Source organism: Ambystoma mexicanum, chromosome 4p (assembly GCF_040938575.1).
Source record: "Ambystoma mexicanum isolate Mex_15411 chromosome 4p, UKY_AmexF1_1, whole genome shotgun sequence".
NCBI lineage: Eukaryota > Metazoa > Chordata > Amphibia > Caudata > Ambystomatidae > Ambystoma > Ambystoma mexicanum.
In genome coordinates, this window is record NC_090927.1 from 431,195,977 (window position 1) to 431,209,725 (window position 13,749).

Sequence of the window (13,749 nt, forward strand, 5' to 3'; positions counted from 1 at the left end):
ATCTTTGCAGTACAGTCTGAACCTGGGTGACATGTTCCGCGAAAGTCCAGGAAAAAATTAATATGTTGTCTTGATATACTATTTTTTTAAATTTTTTATTAGCATCAATTGATTTAAAACAAAACCTTATATGCAGATACACTTACATAAAAGAGAAATAAAATAACCACAAAAACAGTGAAATATTGAAAAGAAAATAACAAAGAATATAAGTGTCACACAAATGCGGTTGTGATACAATTTCACTGTTCAAAGAAGTTAAAAAGTTCAAAGATTCAAAGGGAGCCAGGCCCCCTGTGTCCGTCAAGTGAGAGGCTTTCGTATGTGTTTTTAGTGTCCATTTGATCCAGTATGCCAAAGATCAATTTAACCAAATTCAAAAGCACCAGCGTCAAAGACAGCTCCCCCCCACCTTAGAATTGGCCACCATTCTTCCTGTGTTGTTGTGGCTGATTCTTCAAAGAACTTTCCTAGGAGCCTGGCTCTCATGTCTGTTAGTGGTTCACAGAGCAAGGCTAGGTGCTTCAGAGTTTCCACACCTTTTCTGCAGAAGTGGCACGTGAGGATCCTGTCCTCCGGAACCTTCTTTCTCCTTTCCATAGTCTCCCTTGTTTTGTACAGATTAAAGCAGAATCTCAGAAAGTTCTGCCTTTCCACCTGGGATGAAAACCTCTCCAAGTATGGTGGGGCCGTTCCTCTTTTAAAGTGTTCTTCCTCTTGACCCTGGACTGTGGTCTTGTAAGCCATTAATTTATCCTCCTTTTTAGTGTGGACTGGCACATTCCTCGCCAGGTGTTTAGGGGTGGAACTGCTTTGGCCTCAATTGCGACCTTAAGCATTGTGAAGCCACATTTCCCACGCGGATCCTGGCATTTCCGAATAAGACACAGTAATGTCCACACCATCAGCAAGTACAAAGAAGATGGACCCAATTCTTTCCGTACAAGTGCTATTGGAAGTGAGTTTGGTAGCTGCATGACTCTCTTCCATAAGATCCCCTCCAAACACGGCCACACCTTTGGACTGATTAAGAGATTGGCTTCTGCTGCGTATGTGAGGATCAGAGCGACTTTCATTTTGTAAAAATGAAATAGTGGCAGCCATGAGAATTTACAATACTTGTTTTTAATCAACAGTGCCTCGGAGGCCAAGTTTTTGTCTTTGCATCTCAACTGGGACACGCCGGGGGCGTCGTTCCAACTGTCATTCAAGGTTATCCCCAAGTATACCACCGTTGGGACCCCCAGGATGGAATCATTCTTCAGCTTCCATTGGAATGCTTTGAACTTTCTGGACCTGCCACCTTCCCCCAGAATTAGGACTTTGGATTTCTCTGGAGGCCTATTTTGGTTTGACCCAGCAGAAGTAGGTCATCTGCAAATAGAAGACGGCCAACTGCGATCCCTGTGATCCTCGGTGGAAAGAATCTCAGTAGCTCAAATGCCTCTTCCATGTCGGATATGAAAAGGCTGAAGACTGCGGGAGCAAGGCGACAACCCTGCTTCAGCCCATTCTCAGATTTGATTCCGTTGGACAACGTGCCCCTTCTATCCAGTCTAATTTTCAGTGAAGTGTTGGTATGTAGAGCCTCCATTGCCTCTTTCAAGTTGGAAGGGCAACCCCACCTTTTCAGTTTGTTCCAGAGGATTCTCCGGTCAACTGAGTCGAAGGCCTGCTCTAGGTCGATTGATGTGATGTAGATGGATTTAATGGATCTCCATTTTACCATAAATTTCAATACACTGATGATAAAGATGTTGAGGGCTGTTCCGATCCCCTTACGGAACCCTTCCTGCCAAGTGTCCTGGTGGCCAGAGACCAAACTCCACGTGTTCAAATGTCTCAAAATGACAGCCGCAAAGATCTTTCTGACCACATCAAGAAGGGCGATAGGTCTATAATTCTTTGGGTTGGACCTGTCGCCCTTCTTGAAGATCTGTAAGACGATTGATTGTGTCCAAGACGACAGGATCTTTTTTGCCTTCTTAATAGTCTTGAACCATTGAGCCATAAAGGTTGCCCATTTGTCTGGGTCCCTTCTTAGAATTTCGTTGGTCAGGCCAATATAATATACTATTACTGAATGCAGTAACAGATTGGGAAAAAGGTGATCCAAGTACATTTGGAAGATTGCAGGCGCATCAGAGAGGCCGAAAGGTAATACGTTGTATTTGAAGTGCCCAAAGAGAGGTCGGAAAGCTGTTTTCCACTTGTCACCCGCTCTAATGCGGATGAGGTGGTTTAGTGCCCCAGAGGTCTAATTTGGTGTATATTTGTGCTCCTTGGATGGCTTCCAGAATTTCTGGGATCAGGGGCATAGGATATCGATAAGCGATGGTAATCTTATTTAGCCCTCTATAATCGATGCATGGGCGCAGTTCATTTGATCCTTTCTTGGGGATAAAAAAACAACGAAACCCCTGCAGGAGACTGTGATTCTGCAATAAGGTCATTTCGTAGGCTGGTCTCGATGTATTCCTTCAATGCCTTCTTTTCGCTTTTGGATAATATGCACATCCTAGCAAACGGTACTGGTTGGTCGGGTAGAATAGGAATGAAGCAGTCATAGTGGCTATGGGGCGGCAAATTCTTAGCTTGTGTTTCTGAAAACACTCCCTGGAACCGCATGCATTGATCGGGAAGTGTCAGGCACTCTCTGATGTGAGTAGTACTGGGTAGTATGAAATGGGAAGGCTGGACCGGTGGTCTAGTTAGTTCCCCTGAGGACAAACAGTGTGACATACAATACTCAGAACCCAGGAACAAGGTAATGGCTCACCAATTGATATAGGGGTTATGGGCGTGCAACCAAGGGAGTCCCAATCTCACAGGATGATGAGCAGCTTTCATAAGATCAAAATAAATCTCCTCCTTGTGCGAAGAAACTGACACGTAGAGAGTCTATGTGGGTTCTTTGATAGGAACAGAAATCAGTGGAGTTCCATCCACTCCTTCCACTGGAACAACTGTCTTTTTTGGCAACTGAGTAATGTTACATGATTTTGCCCATTCACCATCTAAAAAGCAGCCTGCTGCCCCACAATTAATGAGCACTGGGACCTGATGACTTTCATGATTAACATGGCTCAAGTTTATCATAATGACTACCATAGTCAGATCGGTTGATGGCGGGATGGATTGCATCAAGGGTGTAACATTGAAGTCTGGGGAACAAGTATTTCTTTCCCCAGTCATGGGTTCCCACATGAATGGGTTCTTGCATTTCCCGACCTTCTAGGGGACAAACTGTACAGTCATCCACCAAATGGCCGTTAGAGGCACAATACATACAAAGACCGGATGTTCCACAGTGAATCCTTTCTTCTGGAGTAAGAGGGCCTCTGACTGTCCCAAGTTGCATAGGTTCTTCAGTATTGGCAGACTTTCCAGGGGTACAGCTAATGTCCAGTTGAACTCTCGGGGGCCTGGACCTCTTGCATTCTTGATTCCGTTATTGTAATCTGTAATCCAGTTGCATAGCAAGGGAAATCATTTCTGCTAGGTTTGCTGCTCTAGATGTGCGAGAGACCTCATCTTTAAGTTCCTCTGAGAGACCCCACCTGAAAAGAGTGCTGAGGGCATCACCAGGCCATGCTGTGCCTGCTGTCATTTGCTTAAATTTGGTAAGTTAAGTAAGTAGATCCATATGGCCTTGTCTGATATCCAACAGTTGTTCCTGTGCAGAGATGGTGACGTTGTGTCTTCCAAACATGGCCTTTACGCTATTTACGAATGCAGGATAATAATCTAGAATGGGGTTGTTTGTCGTAATGAGTGGTGTATCCCATGCTAAGGCAGCTCCTGAGAGGTTGGCAATCATGTGTCATACCTTGTCCCTTTCCGAAGGGAAATAGGTGGCTTTGAAGGAGAATTGTATCATACAGGCCTCTTAAAATTTCTTTAACTTGTGAAGATTTCCATCATATTTCCCACTTGATATGGGACCGGGCGGTAATTTGTCTATATTGCGAGGCCTGATCATTTGTTGTCTCAATGTGAGGTTTTCTTGCTTAAGAGTCTGTACTTCCTGAGTCAGATTTTGCACTGGTATGTCTAATTGCTGAATCTTCTCCATCGACACTCCAAACTATTGGGCGTTGCTATCTGTCAATCTTTCAATACTGAACTGTGCTAAAAATAGCCTTTGACTAACCTTAAATTATGCCTTTATGATCCGAGACTATGAGGATTAGATGTCATAGTTGGCCAAAGGGTCAAATGGAATTCGACTCCTCTGCCGGCTCAATGCAAAACTGAGCGAGCTCAGCCTCTAATATCAGTGGAAGGAAAAGCACTAGTCCCTCCGGGCGGACACCCAACCTGAGTGTCAGGAACTAGGACTTGAGCTCCGAGGGAGATGCCGTTCCGGAGGCTTGAGAGAGAGAGGCTGGATTTTACACAAGAGCAGAAAGGAAAGGATGGAAACAGGAAGGAATTAGGATCAGAACAGGCAAGTGGAAACACAGGGACAGGCATAAAGAAGGCAAACTTACGAGCATTAACTCCACAGTAGCAACGCATCATCTCCCCAGTTTCCCTTATATAAACGCTGCAGGTCCGTGGCGCTGATCCTGTCACAATCACATGGCTCGTCTACCCTGAAGCATGAACTAGAACAGCACTTGGCATACAGGAAGCCATGTTAGAGGGACCAGAAATGCGAGAACAATACTGTCTCCAATGGTTCAGGAAAGTGGGATGCCTGAACCGAGACATGACACTGCCCTTATGAGTGTGACCAGACTGATATGCAAATGGGTATTTCTCCTATGTAAAGGGTGCAGTCAGCTAAAATATGGTTGTAGATCCTTCTGAGTGGAAGACATTCCATAGAAAAGGGTATTTACCCCATATTTAACCCATGTTCATTCTCAGTAGATGGGCTCCCACACTCCTCCTTAAGTCACCTATTTGTAGTCACATACAGTTGTTTGAGTCGAAAAGTCGAAAAGTTTAAGAATTCTTGGGAAGCAGTAGGAGTTCATATCATAATCATCTTGAGTGCCAAGGGGACTAGGTCACATAACTGTGCAAGGACATTCATTCAGCTTAAAGGCATTTTACCTCAGCCATTGCAGCTGCTGTCTGAAAGGACCACGCACGAATTGTGTACAACCAATTGAAGGCACACGTGTTGCATCAGAAGCATCCGCTATACAGAAGATAGTTGAAGAGTGCAAGGTATTGCAGTCGGAAGAGGAGGAGGAGGCCCAGTCCACTCTGTCCAGAAATGAAGGATGAGAGGTGCAGATTGCCTTTCTTGATAAGCTTATCTAACAACACACAGTGTAGAAGAACATGATGACCTGGGGCACACACATTACAGCATAGTGGAACATCATGAGCCCGAACATATAACACACAATGAAGAAGCAACAGTAGAAACAACACACAGTCTAGAGAACGATAATATGCCACACAGAAAGAGGAGGGCAATGACAGTTGCATGTATGCGAGGGAGAGACGCATTCAGTCGTTCACTTGTGGGAAGTGTCTTTCAAAGACAATCTGTAAGATGTGGATGTATACAAAATCAGAGTGTGATAGTCAGAACAAAACCGCCACTCCCACCACTACTCTGCAATCAGATCAGCAAAGTGGGCCTTGTCTTAGCCTTGCATAGAAATCCAATTGTGGACCTTTTTCAACTAGGACTAAAATCAAAAACTTCTGGCCGTATGCACTGCGTGCACAGAAACTGTTTGCTGGGGCGATTTGGTGACCAACTTTTTTACCACACATTTTTAATCTCACATGCATCATCACTACACACAGGAGTGGGAATAAGGCAGAAGACCCCAGCTTCAACTAATCACATCTCCTTCACTGGCCCCTACCATTACCCCAAAAACTATTGCTGATGTGCCAATATTGTTCCGGACACAGAGCCAGAGATCTAAACCCCACAGTGACACTACATCAAAGTGGAGTCCCAGAGTGATAATGCAGTTGGCATGGACAAACATATCACAGGACACATGCGTAGCACTAACCTTGCAGTCATGTTGGCTAATTCCTCTGTATTCTTTTGTTGAAAACCCTGTTTTATAATTGTTCATGAGCACAGTCGATCTTCTTTGGGAATGTCACCTACACAATCAATGCCAATTGTTGCAGAATTGCATGCCAATGTGCTTGAAGTGGTGGGGCAGCGACTGGATCAGTCGAAGTGCCATAAAATCCACTACAATTTTAACACATAGCACAGTTTTTTTTTTATAACAAGTTTTATTGGGTTTTTGTGCATGTATACAAAACAAACAATATCCAATCAAGACAAAGAAAATAAAGAACAAAATTGAACACAACACTAAAACATAAATTGCATACATATGAAAAGGGGGGGGGGGGCAATGTGCATGAAAACTGAGATTCGTCCGGGCGCACACGCACATCCACTGCGGATAGACACATTTATACAAAACCAGTTGTATTATTGTCCAGCTTCACAACCGGTTCATTGCGAGGCAGTTCTTTGTATTAAAGTCCTGGCTTAATGGCAAGGCTACGTAATGCCGTTCATTCGCCCAAGCATCGCTTGCTCATAGTATTTGTTCCCATTTTCCCCATATTTTATCCGCCTTGCCAGGGCAGCCCCTCGCTTGGTATACTCGACATTCCATCAGACTGACCGCATCCACGTCCGTGGACCATTGGTCTTAGCTTGGGCAGATTTCAGACCCCCAAAATTGTGCAATGTTACATTTGGCAATCCCTGCGGATGTTGACAGCAGTAGTCTTTCGAAGCGGGATAGTTCTTCTTCCTCTTCAATACCTAAGAGGAATAGTTTGGGGTCATTAGGTATCGGGCATCCTATGACCTTCAATAGTCTTTCGGTACATTTCCTCCAAAAGTATTGTATGTGCGTGCACTGCCATAGGATGTGGTAGAATGTGCCCTCTTCCTGTTTACAGCGCAGACATTTGGGATCGGTTGCTTTCCCCCAGTTATACAATGTTAGGCACGGGTAGTAGTGGAGGATCTTTAGTTGCATAAGTCTGATTCTGCCCGAGATTGCTATATCCCTGGGGTGCATCAGGGTCGAAATCCAATCATCAGGAAGTATCGGGCCGACATCTACTTCCCATTTCAGCTTTAGGTTTGAAAGTTCTGTCGTGGCAAAAGCGGAAATGGCATTATACATGGTGGAAGTGACTTTGTTTTCCACCCTGTCTACAACTATGTTTCGCTCTATAGGTGTGCATTCCGGCATGTCTGTCAATTGGTCCCTTTGGGTTGAGAGGGCATGGTGTAACTGCTCGTAGTGGTAGCGTTCCGTAACTGGGAGGGTATATTGAGTAGAGAACTCGACAAATGGAATGAACTGATTATTCACAAATATTTGTTGTAGAGTGTGTATATCAACTGCGGCCCAGCTGGACCATTTCGGGAGTCTACTGAGACCTGTGAGATGGGCTTTGTTCCAAATAGGCTGGACTGGGGTGATTTTCTTATCCCAACCAATATATTTGTGAGAGTCTTTCCATATTTGTGTTGTCTGTGCCACTATCAAGCGCTCAGGAGGGCGACATTGTTTCCCATAGAGACTTTTGAGTGGGGACACATCCTGCCTGGCATTTATTTCCTCTCGTATATGCAGAATTCTGGGGTTGCCATGTAGAATGTCATTGACTGTCGCCATTTGGGCCGCCCAATAGTAACACATAGCACAGTTGACAGGTCATTATCTACAGTGATGTGACTGCAAATTTATTGATCTTCCCATCCCCTGTCAGCCTAGTGGGGCATGGATCCCATAGCATCACAAGCGGGCAACAAGTTTATGCAGTGTGGCACCTCACCACTTTCTGTATGGAAGGATTTGAAGACAGAGGACACATGGGAGTTGGGATCTGGGAAAGGAGGAGATGGTGGTGATGCAGAGCCTTGGCCTATTATCCCCCCGTCTGGGATATGTTACTGATGCTGACAATGTACTGATTATCCTTTCTGTCCAATGAATTCGTAAAACTACTTATGGCATTTGCACTGTGCATTTCTTTAATTTTGTGGTGACTTGTTTCATCAGCAATTGACAGCCCTTGGAAGCCATGATTGCTGTGGCCCAGTAGATCAGCTCATACTCCAGTTGGGCCTGCAGTGCAAAAATGTGTTGCACAAATAGCTGACGCAGTGCAGCTTCATAGGACAGGGAGGACATGGTCAATTGTCCACCTACCAGTTATCAGGTTTGCAGCTGCATGAAAACAGTTTTAGAAATTGCCATTAATACGTCATTTCCCCATCAAGGTGCTTAGTGACCATAACTTCCCCATCAAACTGAAAAAGTCTGTTAGAATAAAAGGCTTGCTCTTTCTTAAATACTGAAACTGAGTCCAGGCCACGTGTGCCTTTTTTCCACATGAGTCTTACAATTTTCCAGTCACCCATGATCACACAATCCGGTTAAAAATTGAAGCTTTGGAGCCCACAGACAAACATGTAAACACTATAACTAATTTAGATATGCAGCTATGCATGGAGAAGGGAACTGGGATTTCCAAACTCAAATTGCAAATTGAATGATAGTACAGGAAAGATTTCCTTTGAAATGGATCGAATGTTTGCAGGGTTCATGGTTGCTGTCACAGGTTCCAGCCACGAACCTCAGTTAAGCAGGAACTGTGTAGGGTAGGTTTAATGAGAAGTTTGATGGCACACTAACGCTCATTTCACAAAGGTGGTTGCTTAAAAACAGGCAACAACATTTAGTGGCTTATCCTTATGCAGGAGTTCAGAAAAAAGTGTGAGAAAGTATAGGGATGTCAAGCCACGACATATCACAGGCTTATTTCTTTTAGGTGTCTGCTTGAAAAGACTGACATCCAAGGCTAGGATGGAAAGATTGTCAGGAGTAACAGAACACAGACATGAGCTCAGAGGGCAGCGAGGGTAGTGCTGAAACCTATGCCCTGTGAGTGCTGGCGCTTATCTCCCACAAAGTGGGAAAAGCAGCACAAATGACTAGAACTGCCATTGTTTTTCTTTAGCGTTAAAAGTTACGAACTATATGCAAAATATGTACCTGTGCTTACCCGTGTGCCGCTCAGAGATAAGCTGCAGTGTCAGGCTAGAAGGCGGAAGCCAGATCCCAGTCGGAGTGAGAGCCCCCTGGCTCAGGCTGGAAAGCCTCTAATACAAAAGCATGCTGCATTTATGACATGGCCACAACCAGCAGTCCAAAGAATACCTATGAGGAGGAGTCTGGGCGGAGATAGGAAGGAATGGGTGGGATTAGCCATATGGATTAGCAAGGCAATGGACAAGGAATGGGTGGGCTCATAACCAAACCGTGTAGCCCTCCTCAAATATCACTTGTGTGTGCCCCTCACAGAAGCATTTGTATTGGAGGTAACAAAGACCACCATCTGCTAGGCCTTGGCATTTCTAAGTCAGCAAGAGACACTGAAACAAACTGGACACTAAGGCTTGGTTCAGAAGACATCAGGCTTTATTGCTCCAGCAGGCTGGTACACTTCATACATCATGGGCATCTCTGAAACTCTGCTCGCTAACACTGAATTCAGTCCCCTTTATATACAGTTCTAGGGCGGTGAGCTAATGGTTTAGTCATAAAGACAACCCCTTCCAATATATGATTCGTTAACTCATATGGCCTGATCAGTGAACTGTTCCTATTTCTGCTTGTGATTGTCTGACCTCTCTGCCACTCAAATCACTCAAGCCTAGTCTAAACTGGAACAAGTCACTCCGAGCCCGCTCCCTTGTCCTTTACTTCAACTCTTATAAAAAACCTCTCCACTGGTGTCATCATGACTCACAGCAATCCACCATTTTAGGAATCGCCTGCCTCTGCATAACCTCACAAAATGGTGGATTGCCCTATTTCTGCTCATATGATGACTCCTGATCCATTTCAAGCCTAGTTATACTTATTATGTACTACTTAACAACTCTTTCATTATTTAAAACATTCTGACCTTATAACCATAACTTGGTTTTCAAAGCGCTTTGTGCTACAAATCACTAGAATTCTTGTTTTCTGCACATTTGAAGGCATTAATCACCCCACCAAGTTTTCTATGCTCAGTTTAAGGGGGAGGGGGTCTGTCTCCACTGCATTCAGTTTAAGGGGGGATGGGTAGCCTTCCTCTTCACCCTTCTCTCTATATATTCACAAATCAGTATTTAAATGCAATAGTTTGTTCATTATAGGTGTTGCAAAACAACATCGTAAATTACATTTGTATGCCATATATCCTTAAACTGTGAGTCCTACAGCACTTTCTGCTGGACTTGTGAATATTCTGTTGAGTTTGTGAGTGAGTGGGAACCTTTTTCCCTACTCACCTCATCTAGTCCCATGGCTATGGGAGTCACTTGTATGTCTCTTCATACTTTATTTTTGAAGTCATGCTTTCTCCCAACTTTTTAAGCATCTGTAATTTACTGTTGCAACACACACCACTGTCTGTGTAGTGTTGCTACGGAGCCCCTTGAGCTTCCATTTTTAATTTATTTTATGTTCCTTGTGAGAAGGCATGTTCCCAAGGTTAGGGAGATATATTTTATCTCTGCATTTTATAAAGTGAGATCACTATCACTGGCTCCCACTGAATTCACAAATCACCTTCAAGTCTTCCTGTATCATCTATAAGGCAGTCGCCCGCCAGTCCACCAGCTACCTTGTGGAGAAAATCTGACAGTGCACCACCAGAAGCCAGGAAATGTGCAGAATTGAAATCCACAGCTGCAAACAGGGAAGTACCAGAAAACAACCCTTCTCTGTCTTCGACCCAAGACTATGGAACCTACTCTTTGTCAGCATCAGACTCACCCATCTTGCTACTACAAATCAGAAAAGAACTCAAGACCCACCTCTTGAAGAAATCTCTCTGCATCAACACAACGGCCATCACATTACCCTTTGCACCACCCGACTCGCTAGACTCTGCCCGGGCCTCTCCTCCCGCTTCCTGGTACATGTGTATCACTCCTCTGTGCCCCTCTGTATCCCACTCCCCACTGTATATCTGTTCTGTTGTTACCTCTAAAAAGTGTTCTGTTATGCATTGTACTGTTATATACCTCTGTAAAGCGAACTCTTTGGTATCTGTATTGTTGTGTACCACTGTAGAGCACTCTGTTGCTTTTCAAAAGCTAGGTCTGCGCTCAATAAATACCATAGTATATAAAAAAGAATTAAAAAATAAATAAAAATACCAAATACAACTCAGATAATACAAATCAACAGTACTCAAAGCAACAAAAATAAATACTATATTACAAGAATTGAACCAGCAACCAACCCATAAAAAAAACTCGTCAGAATCATCAAAGAGATAGAAAATCCTTCATCCTGCAACAGGTCATCATCCCAACACAAGCACTGTGTGACAGCATCACCAACCACTTGAGATCAAAAATAGAAACAATCCAACAGACCATCACCACAAACCACGCTAATACAACCATAACTGCTGAAACACAGACAACGGGTGAAACACTGACTACAGCAATACTCATCCACCAATAATTGAAGAATGGTTCTCCACACTCATCAAGGACATTAACCATGCATAATCTATAAGGGACCCATTCCCTCCAGACATCTTAAAAGAAATCCTCCACCACAAAACATCAGCAACACACTTCCAGCACCCAATGAACCTGTCACTAATCACAGGAATAATACCAAACTCCTTCAAATCCTCATGCATCAAACCACGGATAAAAAAGGAAACCTAAAGTTTAGAAGATCCCAGCAACTGCAGACCTATATCCAACTGGCCCTACCCAGCGAAGATACTGGAGAACCATATATAATCTTACTGAAATATGTTGAAACAAATGGATACTCAACCACTCGCAAGTTGGCTTCAGACCAATGAGAGGAACAGAATCTGCAGTACTATCGATACGGGATGACCTAAAAATAAATGCAGACAACAACACCCAATCTGCCCTACTGGAGATTTGTGCGGCATTCAACATAATTAGTCACACAACACTAATAAACAGACAGATGGAATGTGGCATGCAAGAATCCGCAATAAGGTGACTTATATCTTCCTCACAAATAAAAATAACCTACTACCATCTTTCACCTCAAACACCAATAACATCTCCGGCGGAGTTCCACAGTGATCCATCCTCTCCCCCCACTCTTCAACATCTACATGTTCCCCTTAATGAAAATAATTTGAACCCATGAACTGACCGCCTACAACTATGCAGATGACACACAACTGATTGTGAAGATGATCACGACCCAGGAACCAAACAACCTCAACAACTGCCTCATAGACTTCTACAAATGGATGACAACAAACAACCTCAAATTGAACCCGGCCAAAATGGAAATAATGGTCTCACCCCCAGAAAGCAACACAACGAACCCACAACTGGCCTGGCCGACAGGTATGGAAACCCAACCGGAAACTTCTAATGTGGTAAATAACCTAGGAATACTCATGGACAAGGGACTATCCATGAACCGCAAGTCAATGCAGTCACAAAAAAGAGGGGGCTTATCCCATACCTCTCTTTTCCACACAGAAACCTCACAATCATATCCCTGATATTAACAGGAATCGATTATGCAAAAAGCCTCTAGCTGGCCAAATCGAGGAGGACAAAAAATACCACACTGCCCACCTCCCACTCCTTCCCAGTCATGGACCACAGCTAGGGAGATCGGCAAAGAGTAGCCTACCCCACAGCAGACAGATTCAGGGAAAGACACCCACGCACAAATGTATGCATTCAGGAAAGACCAACCATGTAACGCATCAAATTGAAAACATTAGACAAAACATGTCTCACTCTGATATTTAGGGTACCACAGTCGTACATCACCTCCTCAAAATGTATTGAAACTAGTCATGCGTCCATTTAGCAGACAATCTCAAAACAGGCCAAAGCACAATTACTCTGACTAATCCGTGCCAAGCATAATAGGTGCAACCAACCCACTGCACTCAAAGGAACCACGGGAGAAGTTAGCCACTATGCTTGGAGAGGAGGCAGGGCTGGCCAATGGACCACAACCAGGAGAGTTGGAGGGTACCATTGCACAGTAAATGGATGTGCACTGAAGACATAACTCTGAGGCACTGTCGAGACTAACCAATGTACTAACAAATTCTGCCTATTCCTGCTCCTCCAACATAACCTACACCATCACGCACGACTATGGGCTCGCCACACTTCACATAGAAAAACCTAGCATTAATCTAATTCTCACACTCAACTAACTTTAAGAGAATCTGGATATAACCTTAGATGGAGCGTACCAGTGCACATAATCCATAAATCCATCCACACCACACACAAACCCATGCCAACACAACTCCATCAAATACCTAACAGACAACCACGACACAGCATCCCCTTACGAATACAACTAACCCATGCACATGACCAAACGTCCACCCTAACCACATACTTCCTGCACACCCAACATGAAACATGAGCACACATCTGAGGCACTGAATCTTATCCCTACAATTACAAGAAGCCAGGCCTCTCAACCAACTGCCAAACGCAAGGCAACACACACAGATGCATGTTTCCTCTTGTTTTGAACCTATCCTATCACCCTATCATCACTAACACACCCTGCTATCTTTTCTAGCAGAGCCATGTGAGTGCCAGGAGACTTCCCCTGGGTGGTGGCAGTGTGTGGTATATAAAGCAACATAACATAGCATAACCATTGATATCTTAGGATCAAATAATTTTAACAGTGGTTAGAGATACACATGTTTCATAAAAAATGTGGGAGC